This window comes from Carcharodon carcharias, chromosome 17 (genome assembly GCF_017639515.1).
Source record: "Carcharodon carcharias isolate sCarCar2 chromosome 17, sCarCar2.pri, whole genome shotgun sequence".
Lineage (NCBI taxonomy): Eukaryota > Metazoa > Chordata > Chondrichthyes > Lamniformes > Lamnidae > Carcharodon > Carcharodon carcharias.
Window position 1 is genome coordinate 32,712,396 of NC_054483.1, and position 23,100 is coordinate 32,735,495.

Below are 23,100 nucleotides of genomic sequence, written 5' to 3' on the forward strand. Positions count from 1 at the left end.
CCCCGCAGTGGAGCAGCTTCCCCACAGCAAAGCAGCATCCCCAGAGTGGAGCGGTTTCCCCACAGCAAAGCAGCATTCCCACAACAAAGCAGCTTCCCCACAGCGGAGCAGCTTCCCCACAGCAAAGCAGCTTCCCCACAATGGAGCAGCTTCCCCAGAGTTGAGCAGCTTCCCCACAGTGGAGCAGCTTCCCCACTGCAAAGTTGCTTCCCCACAGCAAAGCAGCTTCCCCACTGCAAAGTAGCTTCCCCACAGCAAAGCAGCTTCCCCACAGCAAAGCAGCTTCCCCACAGTGGAGCAGCTTCCCGACAGCAGATCAGCTTCCCCATAGCGAAGCATCATCCCCACAATGGAACAGCTTCCCCTCAGCAAAGCAGCTTCCCCACTGTGGAGCAGCTTCCCCACAGCAAAGCAGCTTCCCCACAGCGGAGCAGCTTTTCCATAGCGAAACAGCTTCCCCACAGTGGAGCAGCTTCACCACAATGGAGCAGCTTCCCACAGCAGAGTTGTTTCCCCACAGCAGGACAGCTTCCCCACAACAAAGCAGCTTCCCCGCAGTGGAGCAGCTTCCCCACAGCAAAGCAGCTACCCCACAGCAGAGCAGTTTCCCCACAGTGGAGCTACTTCCCCACAACAAAGCAGTTTTCCCCACAGCAGAGCAACTTCTCCAAATCAAAGCAGCTTCCCCACAGTGGAGCAGCTTCACCACAGCAGAGCAGCTTCCCCACAGCAAAGCAACATCCCCAGAGTGGAGCGGTTTCCCCACAGCAAAGCAGCTTCCCCACCGTGGAGCAGCTTCCCCACAGCAAAGCAGCTTCCCCACAGCGGAGCAGGGTCCCCACAGTGGAGCAACACCCCTAGAGATGAGTAGCTTCCCCACAGTGGAGCATCATCCCCACAGCGGAGCAGTTTCCTCACAGCAAAGTAGCTTCCCCACAGCAAAGCTGCATCCCCACAGCAGAGCAGCTTCCCCATAGCAAAACAGCTTTCCCACAGTGGTGCATCATCCCCACAGCAGAGCAGCTTCCCACAGTGGTGCAGCTTCCCCACAGCACATCAGCTTCCCCACAGTGGAGCAGTTTCCCCACAGCAAAGCAGCTTCCCCACAGCAAAGCAGCTTCCCCAGAGTGGAGCAGCATCTCCGCAGCGGAGCAGCATCCCTAGAGCAGAGCAGCGTCGCCACAGCAGAGCAGGGTTTGAGCTAGGTGTGGGGGGGTCGGTTCTGGTTGGGTGGGGGTGGGTCGATTTGGGAGGTGGTTTGAGGTGGGTGGGGAAGGTACAGTTGCTTGGGGGAGGGTTGGCTCGGGTTGGGTGGGGTTGGGTAAGGATAGGAGGGGTTTTGATTTGGGTGGGTCATGTTCGGGAGGCTGGGTGGGGGTGAGTCGGGTCGATTTGGTTGGTGGCGAGTCGTGTCGCGTTGGGTGGGGGAGGTTGGATCGGGTGGGTCAGGTCGGGTGGGGGTGGGTCAGGTTCGGGAGGGTAGGTAGGGGTAGATCTGGCTGGGAGGGCTTTTGAGGTGGGTGGGGGTGCATTGGGTTGGGAACTGGTTAGAGGTGGGTGGGAGTGGGTCAAGTTAGGGAGGGTGGATGGGTGCTTGTCGGGTTGGGAAGGTGGGTGGGGGTGGGTTGGATTCGGGAGGGTGGGTGGGGGGGTCGGGTTGGGGCATAAGGATGGAGGATGGTTGTGTTGGGGTTGAGGGTTTGTGAGGGTCAGGTTGAGGGTGAAGGTGTGTGAGGGTCAGGTTAGGGGGTGAGGCTGGGTGTGGAGCGGGTTGGGCGTGGGGGGTGAGTTTGTGTGAGGGTCAGGTTGGGATTTAAGGGTCAGTTTGGGCCTGAGGGTGTGTGAGGGTTGGGTTGGAGGTGAGGGGATGTGAGGGTGGTTGAGGTTCGGTTTGGGGATGGGGGGACGAGTGTGTGTGAGGGTCAGGTTGGGGAGTGAGGGTCAGTTTGGGACTGAGGGTGTGTAAATGTCGGGTTGGGGGGTGAGGGGGTTGGTGAGGGTCGGGTTGGGGGGTGAGGGTGGGTGAGGGTTGGATTGGGGGTTGAGGGTTGGGTTGGGGAGGGAGGGTGGGTGAGAGTCGGGTTGGGGGTGATGGTCGGGTTGGGGGGTGAGGGTGGGTGAGGGTTGGGTTGGGGGTGAGGGTCGGGTTGCGGGGTGAGGAGGGGTGAGGGTTGTGTTGGGGGTTTGTTGACCCTGTGGGGATGTTGGGCTGTGGGAATCTCTGTGTTTGGGTCAATCTTTCTTCTTCTGCATCAACTGTTCTGTTGTGTAAATAATTGTTGAGAAACATGTGAACCAAACATCAAATTGATATTGTCACAAAAATGTTTCCTTATTTTTCATTTGTTTAAAAATTGGACAGGAACCTGCTTTAAAATGTGAGTCCAGCCTCCAGAGAGAGGGTGACTAAAGCAAACAAGGAGCCCCCTCCGAAAGTGGGTGTGAAGAGAGAGACATTTCCAACAAATCTTACAGATACACAATCCCAAACTCAAACAACGGGAGAGATAAAACTGCAAAGAGGCTGAATTATAATCAAGACGAAACAGAGTAGCAACTGAGACCGTTCAAACACCGACAACCCTCCCTATCTCTGTAAACTCTTCCAGCCCCTACACCCCTCACTATCTCGGTAACCTCCACCAGCCCCTACAACCCTCCTTATCTCTGTAACATCCTCCAGCCCCTACACACCTCACTATCTCTGTAACCTCCTCCAGCCCCTACACCCCCCACTATCCTGTAACCTCCTCCAGCCCCTACACACCTCACTATCTCTGTAACCTCCTCCAGCCCCTACACCCCCCACTATCTCTGTAACCTCCACCAGTCCCTACACCCCCTATCTCTGTAACCTCCTCCAATCCCTACAACCCTCCTTATCTCTGTAACCTCCTCCAGCCCCATACCAAGTCATCTCTGTAACCTCCAACAGCTCCTACACCCCTACCTATCTCTGTAACCAGCTCCAGTCCCTACACCCCCCTATCTCCGTAACCTCCTCCAGCCCCTACACCCCCTTTTCTCTGTAAACTCCCCAGCTCCTGCACCCCTCCCCATCTCTGTAACCTGCTCCAGTCCCCACACCCCCTTATCTCTGTAACCTCCTCCATTCCCTACACGCCTCCATCTCTGTAACCTCCTCCAGCCCCTACACCCCTCCCTAACTCTGTAACCTCTTCCAGTCCCTACAACCCTCCCTATCTCTACAGCAAGCTTCAGCTTCTACAACCCTCTCTATCACTGTAACCTCCTCCAGCCCCTACACCCCCCCATCTCTGTAACCTCCTCCAGCCTCTACAACCCTCTTTATCTCTGTAAACTCCTCTAGCTCCTGTACCACTCAATATCTCTGTAAACTCCTCCAGCTCCTAGACCACTCAATATCTCTGTAACCTCCTCCAGCCCCTACAATGCTCCCTAACTCTGTAACCTCCTCTAGCACCCTACAAACTTCCCTATCTCTGTAACCTTGTCCAGGCCCTACAACCGTCCCTATCTCTGTAACCTTCTCCAGCCCCTTCAAACCTCCCTGTCTCTGTAATCTCCTCCAGCCCAGACAACCCTCCCTATCTCTGTAACCTCCTCCAGCCCCTACAACCGTCCTTATCTCTGTAACCTCTTCTAGCCCCTTACAACCATCCATATCTCTGTAACCTCTTCCAGCCCCTAAAACCCTCCCTATCTCAGTAACCTGCTCCAGCCCCTACAAACCTCCCTTTCTCTGTAACCTCCTCCAGCCCCTACAACCCTCCCTACCTCTGTAACCTCCTCCAGCTCCTACAAACTTCCTTATCTCTGTAACCACTATTGGAGTATAAGTAATTGAGGGCGTGCTTTATTATTGGAGTGTCAGTAATTGAGGGTGTGCTGTACTATTCTAAGGTCAGTAATTGAGGGTGTGCTGCACTGTCGGAATGTCAGTAATTGAAGGTGTGCTGCACAATTGGAGGGTCAGCTGCTTTATTGGAGGTTCAGTATTTGAAGGTGTGCCGCATTATTGGAGGGTCAGTAATTGTGGGTGTGCTGCACTACTGGAATGTCAGTAATTGAGGGTGTGCCGCACTATTGGTGTTTCAGTAATTGAGGGCTAGCTGCATTATTGGAGGCTCAGTAATTGAGGGTATGCCGCACTTTTGGAGCGTCAGTAATTGAGGGTGTACTGCACTATTGGAATGTCAGTATTAGAGGGTGTGCTCTACTGTTGGAGTGTCAGTAATTGAGGGTGTGCTGCACTAATGGAGTTTCAGTATTTGAGGGTGTGATGCACTATTGGTGTGTCAGTAATTGAGGGCTAGCTGCATTATTGGAGGCTCAGTAATTGAGGGTATGCCGCACTTTTGGAGCGTCAGTAATTGAGGGTGTACTGCACTATTGGAATGTCAGTATTAGAGGGTGTGCTCTACTGTTGGAGTGTCAGTAATTGAGGGTGTGCTGCACTAATGGAGTTTCAGTATTTGAGGGTGTGATGCACTATTGGTGTGTCAGTAATTGAGGGTGTGCTGCACTATTGGAGTGTCAGTAATTGAGGGTGTGCTGCACTATTGGACGGTCAGTAATTGAAGTTGTGCGGCAAGGTCGGAGAGTCAGTATTTGATAGTGTGCTGCACTATTGAATGCTCAGAAATTGAGGATGTGCTGCACTGTTGGAGTGTCTGTAATTGAGGATGTGCTGCATAATGGATTGTTAGTAATTGAGGTTGTGCTGCTCTTTTGGAGTGTCAGTAATTGAGGGTGTGCTGCACTATTGGTATGTCAGTAACTGAGGGTGTGCTGCACTATTGGAGGGTCCGTAATTGAGTCTGTGCTGCCCTTTTGGAGTGTCAGTAATTGAGGGTGTGCTGCAATATTGGAGTGTTAGTAACTGAGGGTGTACTGCATTATTGGAGTGTCAGTAATTGAGGGTATGCAGGACTACAGAGCTTAGATTTGATCAGTTGGTTGTGGGATTGCCTAGCTCTATCTATTGCATGCTGCTTTCACTGTTTGGCATGCAAGTAGTACTGTTTTGTAGCTTCACATGGTTGACACCTCATTTTTAGGTGTGTTGCTTCTGGCATGTCATCCTGCACTCTTCATTAAACCAGGATTGTTCACCCAGCTTGATGGTAATGGTAGAGTCGGGCATATACTGGGTCATGAGTTTACAGATTGTGGTTGTTCTGCTGCTGCTGATGGCCCACAATGCTTTATGGCTTGTGTTGCTCCATCTGTCCGAAATCTACCCCATTTAGCATTGTGATAGTGCCATGCAACACAATGGAGGGTCTCCTTAATGTGAAGATGGGACTTCATCTCCACAGGGACTATACAGCGATCACTGCTGCCAATACTGTCATGGACAGATGCATCTGTGACAGGTAGATTGGTAAGGTCAAGGATGTTTTTACCTCTTGATAGTTTCCTCACCACCTGCCGCAGACCCAGTCAAACAACCATGTCCTTTAGGACTCAGTCAGCTTGGTCAGTAGTGGTGCTACCGAGCCACTCTCGGTAATCGACATTGAAGTACCCCACCCAGAGTATATTCTGTGCCCTTGCCGGCCTCAGTGCTTCCTCCAAGTGGAGTCGTGATTCATCAGTTGAGGAGGTGGGTGTGGGGGGTTTGTGGTTGGTGGTAACCAGCAGCTGGTTTCCTTGCCCATGTTTGACCTGATACCATGAGATTTTATGGAGCCCAGAGTGGATGTTGAGAGCTCCCAGGGGAACTCCCTCCCGAATGTGTACCACTGTCACCACTCTGGTGGCTCAGTCCATGGTGATGGTGGTGTCTGGGACATTCTCTGCAATGTTTCTGTGAGCATGATTATGTCAGGCTGTTGCTTGGCTAGTCTGTGAGACAGTCTCCCAATTTTAGTGCTCGCCCTCAGCTAGGAGGACCTACCCCTCCAGTAAGGAAGATTTTGCAGGGTTGACAGGGCTGAATTTGCACTCTCATTTCTGGTTAGGTTAGTGCTGTTGATCTGTATGGTTCCATTCCTTTTTGTAGGCTTTGTGGTAGTTTTTTATATAACTGAGTGGCTTGCTAGGCGATTTCAGAGGGCATTTAAGAGTCAACCACATTGCTGTGAGTCTGGAACCACATTTAGGCCAGAAAAGGTAAGGACAGTACATTTCCTTCCCAAAAGGCCACCTCTGAACCAGATGGGTTTTTACAACAATGTTTTCATGGTCACTATTACCAAAACCAGCTTATTAATTCCACCAGCTGCCACAAAAAAAAAAGTTAACACAGTACCCACTTGACAGCAGAGTTTCAAATGGCTTTTCTCCAACTTCAGTTACTTTACGTAGCAGGCTTATGCACAAATGGCTGGAGGCTTCTTGAAGGCTGTTTCGCACACTTTCTATCACTTTGCTGATGATTGAGAGCAGTAATTGGCTTAGTAGGATTTGTCCATTTTTGTGGATGGAGCATCATCGAATCGAATTGACTGAAGACTGGCATCTGTGATACTGGGGTCCTCAGGAGGAGGCTGAGGTGGTTCATCTACTTGGAACTTCTGGTATAAGATTATTTAGCCTTGACTTCTTGCACTGATGTGCTGGGCTCCCCCATCATTGCAGATGGGCATATTTGTGGAGCCTCCTCACCTGGTTAGTTGTTTAATTGTCCACCACCATTAATGACTTGATCTGACATGGCCTTCCCTTCATAGCCTTTCATTCTCCTTTATATATTTTTCTCTCTCTTTAATATGTAAATTTTGTAGTTCCAAGTGTCTTTGAAACTGTATCTTTCTTATAATATAAAATCTTTCATGTTGCCAATATTGTCAGTAACCTTTGGAAAAATAAACACACTTCTTAGCCTTGCTTATCTGACTAGTTGTAAACAGACTAAGATCCCTTTGAAATCCAAACAATCCCTCCATTTATCTAAAAATGCAAATTTGCTTCACACTTTACATGCTAAGCTAGCATCCATGTTTACTCATTAGCAGGTCAAGCACATTTCTACACCTAGCTTCTTATGATGATTTCAAGCTTGCAGTCTACTTGACTCCAAATGTAATTAAATCACACAGACAGACCCAACTATAATCACACCTATAAACCTACTTCACAATAAACAAGAAAGATATTATGAAAATTATTATACTTTCATCACATCATAGAGTAAATTTCTAGATAATTGATTTGACAGGTGGTTTCCTAGTCGTATATTGGAATGCTAGGCAGAGTGGTGTCACCTCGCATTGTTGGTTCCCAGTCTCAGAAACAGACAACAAATAAAACTAGGTGGCTTCCTGGAGGGAGGGGGGAAAGATTAAGGGAAGAAACTCCTGTGAGTTATTCTCAAACATCTCATAGCAGCATACTAGAGAGGACTGGCAGAGTTTCTGCCCTACTCTCTCTCCTAGGAATAAGGTATGCATTTTAGATCCAGGTCCCATTCTAGAACTTGAGCAGACAAACTTCACTATAGTAAGATTAAAGCAAAATACTGCGGATGCTGGAAATCTGAAACAAAAACAGAAAATGCTGGAAAAACCCAGCAGGTCTGGCAGCATTTGTGGAGTGAGAAACAAAGTTAACGCTTTGAGTCCATATGACTCTTCTTCGGTGTCTGACTGTTGCATTGTCAGGCTGTTAGCTTTCAATCAGTTGCTAAAACAGAACCCTATCTGGCTGTCCCTGAGGTCCTGATGTTAGAATCCATGGCATTAGTTAAAGAGCAAGGAGTTCAATGTTCTTGGCCAACATTCCTCCCTCAACCAACATCATAATCAGTTCTGTTGAAGGGTCATGAGGACTCAAAAAGTCAGCTCTTTTCTTCTCCGCCAACGCTGCCAGACCTGCTGAGTTTTTCCAGGTAATTCTGTTTTTGTTTTTATCATAATGTACAGATATAAAGAGAGTTAACATTTCGAGTCTGTATGAAGTTTCAGTCATTTGGACTCGAAATGTTAATTCTGTTTCTCGCTATCCACAGATGCTGCCAGACCTGCTGGGTTTTTCCAGCATTTTCTGTTTTTATTTCAGATTTCCAGCATCCACAGTATTTTGCTTTTCTCATCATGTGCAGGCTAGCTGGTCATTCTTCCAACTGCTGTTTGTTTATGTTGTATTGTCCCTCACATTTATGTACCTGAAGACAATAATTATATCTGCACCATTTAGGATATCATTTCAGCACCAAAAACATTAAGTCTTTTCAATTTCTTTTAAAAAGGGATTTTTTTTTATAATAAATCAATTACAATTAAAAATATCTTGAGTTTACTTCTTAACTTATAACAGAATAAAACTTTTTTATATTGAACAATTGTACAACATGTCCTTAAAATAATGAAATGCAAAAAATAACTTGGGACACTTCTGCAATCCAATTAGAGCAATGTTGGCAGCATTATTTCAAATGGTGAAATTTACATGCTAGGTTATCGTAAGCCTTTGTGTCTATAATTTCTTTGTATACTAATGTACCAGAGCAAATGTAGACACAGGATATAATCATTGCTCGATGAATGGGATTTACCCTAGCTATAATATTTGAAGATCAAGGAACATGCCTCCTTGACAATAGTTGATGAGGTTGCCTCAGTCACACCCAGAAACCAAGTCTTAAGTTTTACAAAATGACCTTAACCATGAAGGATCACCTTGTAGCATTTGAAAAGCAAGAGAATAATGTCTAACATTTACATTGATGGATGTAGTACTTTGATCAGAGATCTTTGTTTTGGCTAGAACCTTCCTTGTTTAGTTAGTTTCTCTCTTGCTGCCCAGATAATTTAGGTTGAACCATGAAATGTTTCAAGCACAGGAAGAGGCCATTTGTCTTTTATTTGTGCTGGCTCTTTGCTAGCACATTCAGAAGTCATCCTGATAGACCTGTTGCTTCCTCTGCTCACCATATTTACCTACTTTCCCCTTAAAAGCAAAATAAAACCCCTAAATAATTTAAAAGCAATTTACCTATAACGTCCAAATCGCCATTTCCTCTGAATGCTAAATGTTGAAAAGGGATTGTTTTCACATTGATAGCTTGCCAAGTGAAATAGTCGACCCACCCACACCCTGAGATCCAGAAATTTGTCTTCAAATTGATTTTTCAGATTGTCTTTCTCCTGCTGCTGAAGAAGTGTTTATGGTACAGATTCAGGGTGGAATCATCCCAAATTTGCAATAAGTGTGGGAGCAGATGTGAAAAAAGTTGTTTTACCTGACGGCTGCAATGGCGTGTTTTCACTGCACATTGCTCCATTCCCAACATGTTCACGGGCAACACTCTGGATCGCTGGCATACCAGCTCATGTTTGTCTGCCATGCCGTGAGCTCAGCGCTTCCTGCTCCGGGTATCACATTTAATGTACACCAGAGCGCAGCCTACTTCATGCCCACAGACCATTATTGCTCCAAGTGACAGATGGCCCCAAAAGCAAAGAAGGCTGCAGCCCCCAAATGTAGTGAAGCCTCTCTGGAGCGCCTACTGGATGCAGTGGAAGGCCGCCCACTGTCCTCTAGCCCCGCTCAGGCTGCAGGAGGTCCACCAGAGTCACCGATCCAGCCTGAGAGGCGGTTGTAGCAGCGGTCAGCACCACCAGAGCACAGAGGAGGTCATCATCCAGTGCAGGAAGAGGATTAATGTTCTCATCCATTCCACCAGGGTAAGTAAACCACCTCATCATTCTCAGCTCACACACTCCCAAGCCTATTACACACCCAACAGGGATCTCACACGTCAAAGAACAACAGCACTGACCCTCTCACACTCTCACAGCTCCATCAGACTCATATCCTCTCAAGCTCACATACATGGCTCCACTCACCACGCAAACATTCCACGCAGTGCCATGCATCTTGCTCACATTCTCTCCATCTGTTTTCATGCAGGACAAGTAGGCTAACAACAGCAGGCAAAGGTCCCAGATCGGGGTGTGGGGTGGCCGACATTAGGCCCCCCCCCACTTACTTTGAGGAGTGTGGCATCGAACTGACTGGTGAGGACATGGACCCTGTCTGTGGTGATGGTGAGGTCAGTGGCGAATACCCACATCAGGATCCTACACCACATCATCCCTCTCACAAAGCAACTGTGAGTGCTCTCTCTCCTGCTTTTGACTCTGCTGCATGCACAAATTATCTCTACTTTGGTTCTCAGGGAGCTGTGCCTAGCAACCCACTCCCTCAGCCAGCCAGTCCCTCAGCTCCTTCCAGGTCCTCATCTCCAGTCAAAAGGACACTTCCTCTAGTGAAGAGCTGGACATAAGCAGCCTGGAAGTCCCATCACAGCGTTTACCCACACCCTCCACCAGCACAGAGACACACACCTTGGTGGGACCAAGATCTAGAGCAGGCTCATGTTCATAATCTGGTGGTCACCGCATGGGCATGTGTCCACAGCAGGAGGAGGCAGGTTCAGCTGGGGAAGAGGCATCTGTGAGGTCCGAGACAGATGATGAACACCTGGATTTGGCCTTCCAACTCATCATGCAGAGTCAGCAGAAAGTGATGGAACATCACGTAGAGCTGTTGGAAACCTTCAAAACAGTGGCACGCGAGTTGGAGGAGTGTGTCCACCTGCTCTCTGATGGTGCCCACATATGCGTGTATGGAGGTCTCCATGGGAAGGATGGCAGATGCCATGGAGACCCTGGTCCAACAGAACGCGGAGATGCGCACAGACCTGCACTCCATCGCAATGTGGATTGAGTGCCATGGTTGAGTTCCTACAGTGGCAATGCGAGGGGAAGCGAGGCATCACGGCATCCCTCCAGGTGCTCCTTCCCCTCAAGGAGTCAGGCTTTGGGCACCCGAAGGGAGGAGGAGAAGCAGCTGGACACCCATGGGTCATACACTCAGAAATCTCAGAGGCTGTCAGCTCCGCCTGAGTCCCTTTTGCCTGTGACTCCCACAAACTCGTTTTCTGTCACCACAGAGGGAGCAGCTGGCCCACAGGAGGACAGGCAAAGCAAGCTGGGGCCCTAAAGGCCTCAGTTCTCCAGAGGATCCATGCTGAAGTCATCAGAGGCAACGGGGCCAACCATTGCACAGGCTGTCCCTACCACTGCTGTGTCTGTCAGGGCAGCACCTAGAAGAAGTAGGAGGCCTGGAGAAGTTAAAAAATTTTGATCACAGGTGGTTGCACGAGTGAACACTTTTTGTCACTTATTAATTTGAAAATTTATTCCCTTTCACTGAATAACCTGTAATGTCGTCTTTCAGCTGCATTGATGGGCATTGCGAGCCCTCCCCCTGTGCCCCTCCCCCCCCTAGCAGTTCAACTCTACGCAGACGGACCACGAGTGATTCTGGAGGGAGACGTGTGTGCGTGTGTGTGTGTGTGCGGGTGTGTGTGTGCGTGTGTGTGTGTGTGGCACGGCCTTTCAGGGACTCATACAAGCACTCCGCATGCAGAGCCTTCATTCATCACACTCATTTCACTGTCCCAGGCATTTTCAATGCTGCCTGCTGGGCTTCTCTTTCAGTTGTCCATCTGATCTGACCTGCATCTCTGCTCACCCACTGACTACACTCCCATGCAGCACCTGTGCCTGTCCAACGAGAGGAAATTTCACACTTTCACTTTCAATTTCTGCAAAACCGTAGTTGTCAAGTTTGTCATCAGCTCCCTCATCCTTTCCCCTCCCCCAGTCACCCAAGCCCATACTGTCAACCCCCCAGCATCACCTTCCACACCCCCACTGTCACCCACCAAGCCGAACCCTTGTCTTTCCGGGATGTCCAGGTGAACGTGCCTGTTCCTTACCTTCCTGAGAATCTCACCCCCCTCCACATTGACATCCCTGGCTTCCTCCTTTCCACCCCCAGGGTCCATGTCTGCCTCCGAGTCACCACCAACCACCCTCGCTGTCCCTTCTACTACTACCGACACACCCTCACCCTCCCATCCTACAGGCTCCCTCTGCCCCCTCTCATACTCACCATTCCCTCCTACCATGCTCACCCTCAGTTAGCTCCTCAGTAGGCAGCCATTTATTCCGCAGACCCCCCTCTTGCATGTTCACCTGGACGTCCCCCCCTTACTTCCTCCTCCACCCCTGCTCCCTCCTCTATCCTTACTCCCTCCTCCCCCAGACACTTTCATCTCCCCAGACATCTCCCCCCTTCTGAACTCCATGCTAGGCCCAGACACCTTCCACCCTCCGAATTCCCTCCTCCTCTCAGACAGCTTCTCCCCACCGAACCCCTTCCCCACTCCAAATTCCTTCCGCTCTCTGAATTTCTCCCGCCCTCCGAACTTTCACCTTCCTCCCCACTTACACCTCCCTCTCCACTTGCTGCATTCTCCCCTGTTACAGCCTCTGCACCTGTACTCCCTACTCCATCCTCCCAACTTCATCTCCCTGACACCTTCATCTCCCCCATTCCCAACTTCACCACCCTGATTCCTTCATCCCCGTACCCTCCCAACTTCATGCCCCCCGCTCCCCCCCTGCCCAGTTCACCTTCCTCTCCCAGTCTGAGCTTCCTCTCCCAACCAGTCCCCCCACCCCCACTGCCTGCCTGGTTATCCAGCAAGACAGCTAGACCTCCCTCTCACCCCTCCCCCTCACCGATCATCTGTGGCAGCCCATGGCCAAGACTGTGATGTTCCGAAGAAGATCCAAAGCATCAACACAGACCTCCCACCTTCCTTGAGCTGCTTCATGGCGGAGCCATGTCCATGAGAATCCACCCAGCATGCAATGCAGGTCTTCCTCCAGAGTCTGACAACTGCAGGGCTCCAGCATCATCTCTTCGGATGTCCGCCATCTAAACAACGCCCCAATGGTAACTCCCGACTTCTGCACCTCACACTTGTCCAGACCTGTTCTGAGTCAAGTATTTTCCCGCCGGCATAATGGAAAATTGGGCCTGAGGGAACGATTCCGCTCGGGCCTTACTTTACATCCTATAATAGGGATGTAAATCAGGTTCATGCTGACGTCCAGCAGGTCCGGGATCCGCCGCTGTGATTTCATACCACCAGGAAACCCATTTCTACCCCTCACGTCGAATTGGCCCACCCCGCCTGTCATGGCGCCTGAAGGTAACGGTGCTGGGAAATTCTGGCCTCAATCCAGAGTCAGGCACTGACCTCATCTTAGAACAAAGCAATAGGAGACTCTCAGGAGCAGAAGGTACCACATGGGGCAGAATTTTCCCCTTAGGAGAATGACATGCGGTGATGTCAGGCGAGCGTCCCGGCGATATTTGGGAAGGCGGGCGTGCTATAAGTTAGGATGTGCACCCGCCATCAATTGACAGGCCAGCTAAGGTCCTGAAGGCAGCAATTGAATTCAATATTTCGCAGCCTGTGTGATCTTCAGGACGTCACATAGGCCCAACGGGCAGGCGAGTAGGAGACATTTGTATAAACCTCATCCACGGGCAGGATAAGAGGGGTGAGTGGGGTCGCCAATGTGATCTTTCAGGTGTTTAAGTGTGAAAGTAATTTTTATTGCCTGTGTGAGCAGGAAGACTTCAAAACTCAGACCAGCTACTTGGACAGGAGCAAAAGCCTTGGTCAGGACTCTACAGTAGAAATCATTCCTGGGGCCTACAGCTTTCAGGAAGCTTTCCCTTAGCCTGGGAATGGGAGTTGTGCTCTCCACTGGAGGCACCCCCTCTGAGGTGGAAGGGAGAGTCAGAGTGGGGAGGAGGCCAGGAGTCCACATTCAGCCTCCAGGGGAGCCACCTTTGGGAGGAGAGGTGCAGGCACAAGGGGCGCAGGGCCAATAGGGAAGTGCAAGGCGGAAGGGACTGCAGAAGACCCCAATATCCTGCTGCCAGGGTATACAGGTGGCGAAGCAGCTACCTCAATATGTCTGAGATCCAGTGCTGAAGGAGGCTCCGTCTCTCAAGGGAGACAGTCACTTTCATTTGTTGGATGATAGGCACTGAGATCTCCGCAAACTGCGTGGGTGGGCACCCCATGTCAGTGGCTCTGAAGGTCACAGCTGTGCCCTCAACTTCTACGCCTCCGGCTCTTTCTGTGGAGTCTCCCAATCAGCTGTCCACACTTGTGTCAAGAGGTTAGAGACGCTCTGTTCAGGCGCACAATGACCTTCATCCATTACCGCTGGGACAATACCAGCCAGACACAGTGAGCCAGAGGCTTTGCGGCCATTGCTGGCTTCCCCCGTGTCCAGGGTGCTATAGACTGTGCACATGTGGCCATCAAGGCGCCAGCGGGTGAGCCCAGTGCCTTTGTCAACAGGAAGGGCTTCCACTCCATGAACGTGCAGATAGTGTGTGACCACAGGATGCGGATTCTACAAGTCTGTGCAAGGTACCCAGGCAGCTCCCACGACACCTACATCCTCAGACACTCCCAGGTGCCGGGGCTCTTCAGTGCTCCAGCTCGGCTGGATGGATGGCTGCTGGGTGACAAGGGCTTTCCCCTCAGAAGGTGGCTCATGACACCTCTCTGCCATCCAAGAACAGAGGTTGAGCAGCGCTACAATAGGAGCCAGGGCACCACAAGGGCTGTGGTGGAGAGAACCATCAGTCTTCTCAAGCTACGCTTCCGATGCCTGGACCTTTCAGAGGGTGCACTCCAGTAGCTCCCAGATCATGTGTCGCTGATAATGGTTGCATGCTGTACTCTCCACAATCTGGCGCTGGAAAGGGGCGACACAGTGGATGAGGGAGACCTGGACGCAGTTGGTCCAGAAGCACATGATGAGTCCAGCAGTGAGTCCGAGGATGAGCATGCACAGGAGAACGCTGGGGGGGTTAGATGCTGATCCGAGCATACTGCAGGGAGGCAGGGACACCTGGGAGACTTTAATCCAGAGAACCTTCAGCTAGCCCACCACAGATGGAGCTTCAACACACGCCAGGGCTGCAGGCTCCACACTCGATACCTGAGTGCTAAATCAGTCTGGATAATAACATTAACTAAGGCCCTTGTCACTAAAGCTCAATGTCAAACAACTTACTCATAACATCATGGCTTCCTGTCCACTTGCAGAAGTAAGGAATCACCATGAGGCCTGGCAACATGTCAAAATTTATTGAGTGAACAAATGTATCTTGATAAAGCAAAACAAGAACGGTGTTGGACATCACACCAAGTCTTCCACAAAGTACTATGGGTCAACATAAAAGCATCGGTGAGAAACCCGTGGTGTGCCTAAGGTGCCTTAAATCGACGCTTACGGTTGCTATGTCTAGGTGCTGCCCCCTCACTGGCACTGGCATCAGAGACAGCTGCTCACTCTGCTGTCCTGTTGGCCTCGATGACCTTGGAAGATGTCCTCTGGTCCGCAGAGCACTTGATGTCCCCGCCTGAGAGGGAGCGGCCAGTTCCACAGCTGGCTTCTCCCCAGTCGTCGCAGCCTCATTGGATGCTACGGTCACTGGCAGAGGGGCGGAGGGGCTGCTGCCCTCATTCAGAGCGGCCTGAGAGGAGCCCGCAGAGGCCACAGGCAGCTGCTGCACCGACATGAAGTTGCTTCGGACCTCCCTGCTCACCGTAGATGGATGGGCACTGAGCTGGGATACTTGGTGCCCAAACAATCTCCCTGGGCACTCCCTGTCTCTGCCCTCACCTCAAGTGAGTGTGAAGTGTCCTCGCCGCTGTGCCCCGGGACACTAGCTGAATATCTAATTCCCACGAGGTGCTAGTATCTGTGCTGGTGCCTGCCTGGCTGAGATGATGTGACGCTGGTGAATGGATTTACTCTGGGCCCTCAGGTGTGAGAGGTGGCTCCTCTGCTTCCTGCTCCGGTGATGCTAAGAGGAAAGTAAAGGACATTTAATTAGTGCAGACAATGTCAACTCGCATGTCGCTCCCCAGGATCATTATGCGCTCATCTTTCCATAATCAATGGTAAACCCACGTTGCAAACTTCAGTCATGGAGCATTCAGCAGCCCCATGGCTTCTGTGACACACATGGTGACCTGAGTGCTCGCCAAACCTACCTCCCCCCGGCACCTCAGTCTCATCGTCACCGGTGGACCTGGGGTCATAGCTCCTCTCCAGATCCATGACAGCTGGGCCTGTCCTCTGCCAGTTCGCATTTGTTCCGACGCATTGTGCGCAGTCTTTTCCTGAAAAGGAAGAGCATTGATGAGTCCAGCCTGCACCTGGATTCCCATCGCATCCCTGCCAAACCAGCCAGAGTGGGACATTGCAGGACTCCAGTTCCTCTTCACCCCGCAGCTGCCGCACACTCACCTAAACAAGCCAGGGCTGACCCCCCCCCCACCATTGCCCAAATGCTGCCTCCTTCACATGTGGCACCACGAGGTGTCACTTTGCTAAGGAAGGAAGTACAAGCATGTGGAGCGCAAAGACCAGCAGATGGATTGGTGCCCCGCCAACTGGAAGCTCCCCTCCCAGCAGGTTAGCACCCTGACTTTGACATGCTTCCCAGTTTCAGCACTATGATGGATGACAGCTGTATTAAGTGACTTGAGGCAACATGGTACTCACCCTTCCTGAGCACAGGAAATCGTTGAATCTTTTGCGGCACTGGAGCCATGTGCGGCGCACTGCATCGTGGGAGCTAATACTCTCTGCCTCCTCCTCCCATGCATGTTTGGTCAAATGGGGAGGGCTTTGCCTCCCGTCCCTCGCAATCAGGATATCCCAGCGTCCTGCCACCTCCTCCAGGAGGGCAGATAGACACTGGTTGGAAAACCGAGGGGCACACTGCCCCACCCTCCAGCCTGTTCTGCCCTGATGGCCTATCCTCTCCCCATTGTTTCAGTTTGACACTGTATGGAGTTCAGTGTATGGAGTTGGACTTCCAACACTTTTAAACCAACCTGCAATTATTTTAATGGTTTAGGCAAGTGGCCACTGCCATCAGCACTGTCTAAGCATTTTAAATGTAAGTATTGGTAAACATAATTACTTCGGATTTTGTGCTTTGTTTCTTGCGATATACAGAAGCTAAAGCAACATGAAAAAGAGAAGCCAATGCCACAAATGTACAAATTGTGCTTTCCTGAAACTGTTGTGTGAAAACTTGTATATCCTCAAATAGAACAGGACTGTGTCATTGAGCAACAAAAAAAAAAAAATCTGCATTTGTTTCGCATCATTAACATAGAAAAATACCACAAGGAGCCTTTGCAGAAGTGTAATCAGGGAAAAATGGACAACAAGCTAAAGAAGGAAATATTAGGAGGGCCAAAATGCTTGGGTAAAGAGGTATGTTTTAAGCATGTCCTTAAAGGAGGAGGTGGTCATGAGGAAATGGAGAGGTTTAGGGTGGGTATCCTGGAACATAGGCCTCAGACAGCTGAAGACATGACCAGCAGTGATGTGGAAAAGGAAGTGGGGATCCACAGTGTGAGTTGGGAGGGTTAGAGGGCCGAAGGAAGTTACAGAGATAAGGAAAGGCATAGAAGGATTTAAATTTGAGGCATTGGGAAACAGGGACCCAACGTAGGTTGGCAAAGGGTTGAGCAGCACTTTGTGTGGGATAGGATACACACAGCTATGTTTTGCCTCATAAGATGCTGTGGTGCTTTTTCAAGAATAATATTAATGGTAGGTAAATACACGATAAATGGTAGGTAAATCCCCCCACACTGCCTACACCCCCCCCAAACCCCCAACCCTATCCACCTACTCCCACCCTCCCAGGACCCATATCTAATCCCTCGACCAGCCCCACGAAAGGCAGAAAGACCTGGCCGTTCCCTCAGCGCCGATGGTGGGATCCTGCTGTGCGTAAATTGGCCGCCATCATCCAGGCAAGTGGGGAGTAGGTGGTGGACAGGCTTTGGGGAGTCAGGAGGTGAGTGACTCTCTGCAGGATTCCCAGCCTCCGACCTGCCCTTGTAGCCACAGTATTTATATGGCTGGTCCAGTTCAGTTTCTGATCAATGGTAACCCTCCAGGATGTTGATAGTGGAGGATTCAGCTTTGGTAATGCTATTGAATGTCAAGGGATGATGGTTAGATTCTCTCTTGTTGGAGATGGGCATTGCCTGACACTTGTGTGGCGCGACTGTTACTTGTCACTTATCAGCCCAAAGCCTGGATGCTGGTGCTTACTGCCTGGCTGGCAAATTGGAGGGTTCACGGTGCCTAGTGTGACCCACATTACACACAACACCGAGCCTCCTAAGTAAAAGGGAGGTGTGTGGATACTGTCCATCTCGGGGTCAGCAGCTAAAAAGGAATGAGTCCCTCTCACAAGAACACCAGGCCATTCGGCCCATCGAGCCTGCTCCGCTATTCAATACGATCTTGGGGAGGTTGAGCAGCGACTCCATGTTCCCACCAGCTCCCCATATCCCTCGACCCCCCCCACCCCCCCATATCCCTCGACCCCCCCCCCTAAGAGAGTCTGGAAATCTGTCCGGCCCAGCCTTGAACGTCTTCGACGATGGAGCATCCGTAATCCCCCCAAGGTGGAGAATCCCAAAGATTCACAAACCCGAGTGAAGAAATTCCTCGTCTCGGTCCCCAAAATGTCCGGCCCCCTCATCCCGAAACTCTGCCCCTCACCTCCCTCCCCCCCCAGGGTGTTTTAGATTCCCCGGGGCCAGCCAGGGTATGATCTCTGGGCATCCACCATGTCGAACCCTTCAGAACCGTGTAGGTCCCGACCAGGTCGTCTCTCGGAGAATCCGAGCCCGGTTTAGGTCAGCTTCTCGCCGCAGGACAACCCCCACTCCCTCCTCCTCCTCCCCCACCTCCTCCACTCCCCCCATTCAGCGAACCTTCCGCAGTGTCTTAAAAAAAGTGGTGGTGTGATAGTTGACACGTTGGTTTTAATTTTCCAAAATTCCCTTAGATTTGGGGAAGGTGCCATTAGATGTTAAAATGGTCAATGGAACTCCCTTATTCAAAGGAACAGAGACAAAGCAGGAAACAACAGATCAGTTAGCATAACATTTGCCATGTTCAGAAGCTTTACTAAGGATGTTATTACAGGGCACTTGGAAAAATTCCAGGCAATCACGCAGAGTCCTCATGGTTTTGTGAAATAGAAATCATGTTTAACCAGTTTATTAGAGTTCTTTGATGCAGTCACAGATGGTGTCATCCTTCCAGATCCTGAGGGGTCTTGCCAAGGTGGATGTGGAGAGGCTGTTTCCTCTTGTGGGCGAATCTAAAATGGGGTGAGTGGGGCAGGGGTTTTCCCCCTGCCGCCGTGTTAACCCTGCATATATATATATATATATCTCTCTCTCTCTCTCTCTCTCTCTCTCTCTCTCTCTCTCTCTCTCTCTGCCACACGCAGGTGCCTCAGTTCAGCCGCTTGAGTTTGGAGAGCAGCCTACACTTGTCGAGAGTTGAGTGTAACTCTTTTGAGTTAAAACAATTAAAAAAATTCGGATAAATCAGGCACAGCCCCTAATTCAGGTCAGCTGTAAAACCAAGAACAAAGTTTAAAGGAAACTTACAAACATTAAACCAGAATGTGATTAAGGGGGTCGATAAAGCACCCCAGTCCCCGCGGTGCCCACCGAGCACGGGAGGCCTCGAGAGTGCCAGCAGACACCGCGTGCTCCCTCTCCAAGGACACCTGGCCGCGAACATAGCCACAGAAGAGGGACAAACAATCGGGCAGGATTCCCCCATCGATCGCCCACTGTCTGGACCTGTTAATGGCCAACTTGGCCAGGCCCAGGAGCAGGTCCTCCTCCTTCCCGACCCCCGTCCGCACCGGGTGCCCATAGATCAGGAGCGTGGGGCTGAAGTGCAAACAAAACATTAATAACAGGTTTTTCAGGTAGCTAAAAAGGGAGTGCAGCCTACCACACCCTATATAAGCATGGTCCACAAACTCCACAAAAAGGGCAGGAGTCCTGGGAGGCCGTGAACCTATGCATCCTACGATTATAGGGGATGCTGCATGCAACACCCTCCAACCCAGGTCCCCGATAGAAAGTGGGAGGACACCTCTGTAGAGGGCCTCCCATCGGGGGCCTCCGCCGCCGGACGGCAACAAGGCACGCCAGGGCGTGTCCGGGCGGCGGACAAGGGCGAGAAAATGGAAGGCGTGCAGCAGCAGTCCGTACAGAAAGCTCCTCCGCGCGGTGCCAAATGGCACAGAGGGCATGTCCCCAAGGCAGCTCATACTGCAGGGCACCAGCACCTGAAGGAGGGTTTGGAGCTTGGGGCCAACATGGAATTCTGTCCCAACAGGGGGACGTTCAGCAGGAAGACCACCGCGCACCTGGGCCACCTCAAGACCTAAAGTAACATCGGGCCCGAGCACAACCGTCCTTAGGTCATGGATGGCATCAGCTGCGAGCTGGACACTCACAGATGCGTAATGCGCCAACTCCTGTGGGAGCATCCAGCCCAGTCCTCCACCACCCAGCACGTCCCCAATCCTGGTCACCCAGCAGCCACAGCCCTCCTCTCTGCCAGCTATTGAAAAGGGCGGAGGGGCGGATTCCTGAGCAACGGCTCTCTGACGATAGCCGTTACTCCTGACAGGGGAGAGCTGCATCATGAGGCAACCACGTTCCAGACTTTGATCAGCTCCTGGTAAAAGACGGGCAACGCCTGCAAGGAGCCACCGAGGCCCCTCTGCTCTATAAACAGGAGCTGCACATCATAATTCAGGCCGTGCACCTGATGGAAGAAATACGTCACCAGGGCACACCATCTCGGAGGAGGCTCAACGTAAAGGTATCGCTGCAGGGCTTGAAGGCGGAAAGTCGCCACCTGTGTGCGTAGGCACACTAGCGTCTGAGGGAGGCGGGGGTCCGAGGGCTGCAGGAGGCAATGTCAGACCAGCCGCTTCAACGAGCCGGCGCAGCCAGAGTGGGCTGAATGGCCTCGATCTCCGCATCGCAGGATGGTTTTCCGAACATGCAACACACCCGGAGCCCATTCTCCCCAGGCTTTTCCCCAAAGCCCTGCACTCTCACCACACAAGTGTCGGGCAATGACCGTCTCCAACAGAAGAGAATCCAACCATCATCCCATGACGTTCAAAGGCATCACCATCACACACGGGTGCTCCTGAAGTGATGTTCCCGGGCCTTGCGACTTGTCCTGTTGAGACACACACACACCAGTTCGATCTCTGCTTCACAGCGTCCAATCTCCACAACCCTCAGTAACCCCCACCCTCACTAGGTTACCAGGACTAACCCCCCCCATTCAGGAGCACACTAATGCGCCCATCAACCCTGGGCAAGCCTTTGACAGAGCAATCCCAAATCTAATACTCCTGCTACACTCTTTCCCCCCCCCCATATCTATCCCAAACCCAAACTAATCTCACTGCCCCGCTCTCTCCACATAGACCTGTATCAAACCAAAACTAATCCCACTGTCCCACTCTCTCCCCATCTCCCTATATCAATCCCAAACTAATCCCACTTGCACCTTCCCAGGTGTATCCGCTTCCCCAGTCGCTGCCCAGCTTCCCTCCTCCCCCCCCTCCCCCCACCTCTCGCAGCCCTGAGGACAGGTGAACGGGTGGGGACGGGAGGGTTGGGGCAGGGACCAGTGACCCAGAGAAACAAACCCCCGAGACCAGACCCGCCGCCCATTCTCCGCCGCTTTACCTGCTCCTCGGGCCCGGGCGCCGAGTGGCCGCACCTGGAACTCGATCCCCCTCCGGACCCCGGGCGGCGGCTCCTGGGGGTCGCGGCGGACTGACCGCGGGCCGCCGGGCGGGGTTTGCGCCTCTTCTCCTTCTCCCCTCCCCACCCCACCCCTGACCCCTCTCTCCTTCGCTCTCCCGCCTCCTTCGCTCTCCCTGCATCACCAACACCTGCTCCAACCACAACAAGGGCGACCAGAAATAAGCAGCCACCCGCTTCCTTAATAAAGGCCAGCGGCGCCGCGCCCCGCCCTCTTCCCATTTTCAGGTCACAAGCCGATCCAGCCAATCAGGGGAGAGATGTGGGGAGCAGCTGTGTGATGATTGGTTCAAGGGTTGAGGGTGGGACCCGTCGGCTAGTGGGCGGTTTTGTTGGGGGGGGCGGGGAGAGGAATTACCTGCCTGTGACGTCACTAGGTCAGGTGGTGTTGGGGGTGGGGACATTTTTTGGCGGCCCCGCCCCCCCCCCAGTTATTATTTGGTGGAGGGTGCGCGAGATCCCGGGGGGGTGCAGGATAGAGAGAGAGAGAGAGAAGGAGGGAGGGAGGGGAGTGGAGAGAGGGGGTGCGGGGTAATCCGACCTGGCCGGAGGGAGGTTGCTGGGCCGGGAACTCCAGAGGAATCCCACCCTCCACACGCGCCGCCCTCCCTGACACAAGAATTAGGGGCGGGAGTTGGCCATTCGGCCCCTCGAGCCTGTTCCACCCCCCCAACCCCATTGGATAAGATGGTGGCTGATCTGATTGTGGCCTCGACTCCACTTCCCTGCCTGTCCCTCCCTCCCCTGTTACCCTCCACTCCCCCTCGTCCATCAAAACTGTCTAACTCGGCCTCGGATATACTCAGTGACCCGGCCTCCGCCGCTCTCTGGGGGGGAGAGAATCCCACAGACTGACCACCCTCTGAGAGAAGAAATTCCTCCTCGTCTCCCTCTTCAATAGGAGACCCCATTTTATTTAAACTGTGCCCCCTCCGCCTCATTCTAGATCCCCCACCCCCACACGAGGGGGAAACATCCTCTCAGCATTCACCCTGTCAATCTCCCTCAGGATCTTATCTGTTTCAATAAGATCACCTCTCGTTCTTCTAAACCCCAATGGGTACCGGCCCAACCTGCTCAACCTTTCCTCATAAGACAAACCCCCTTCATCCCAGGAATCAGCTGAGTGAACCTTCTCTGAATCGCTTCCAATGCAAGTATGTCCCTCCTTAAGTAAGGAGTGCTCTGTCACTGGGTCAAAATCCTGGCACTCCCTTCCTAACAGCATTGTGGGTGCACCTACACCGCATGGACTGCACGAGAAGGCAGCTCACCACCACTTTTGTCACGAAAATATAATAATTTTCATAATCCTATTGTAATTTAGTGTAAAGGTAGATTCACGCTGGGGTTCAGATTAGTTTCCCTGTGTGAGGTTGTGTGTATATGTGTGTGGGCTTTAATTGAATTATAGACAGCAAGTCTGGGTGCTTTGAGTTATCAGAATAGAAACTAGGTTTGGAATGCTAAATACGTCAACATAGCTGAAGTTTTAGAATGGGAGGTGTTAAGAACATTCACATTTTTAGATAAACCCAGGTAGTGATTTATATTATGGGAAAAGTAAACTT

The 23,100-nt window shown here is 51.6% G+C and overlaps 1 protein-coding gene and 1 long non-coding RNA gene across 2 annotated transcripts in view; one reads left to right on the forward strand and one right to left on the reverse strand.

The window, feature by feature from the left end:
* LOC121289626 (coxsackievirus and adenovirus receptor homolog) overlaps window positions 1–23,100 on the forward strand; it is an 823,703-nt gene that overhangs the window by 450,501 nt on the left and 350,102 nt on the right. The gene's annotated exons all lie outside the window — the stretch shown is intronic.
* LOC121290100 lies at window positions 19,136–21,548 on the reverse strand. Its single transcript, XR_005945702.1, has 3 exons — window positions 21,452–21,548; window positions 20,807–20,933; window positions 19,136–19,291 (listed from the first exon to the last, which is right to left on the reverse strand). It is a non-coding gene; the product is annotated as an uncharacterized LOC121290100 (long non-coding RNA).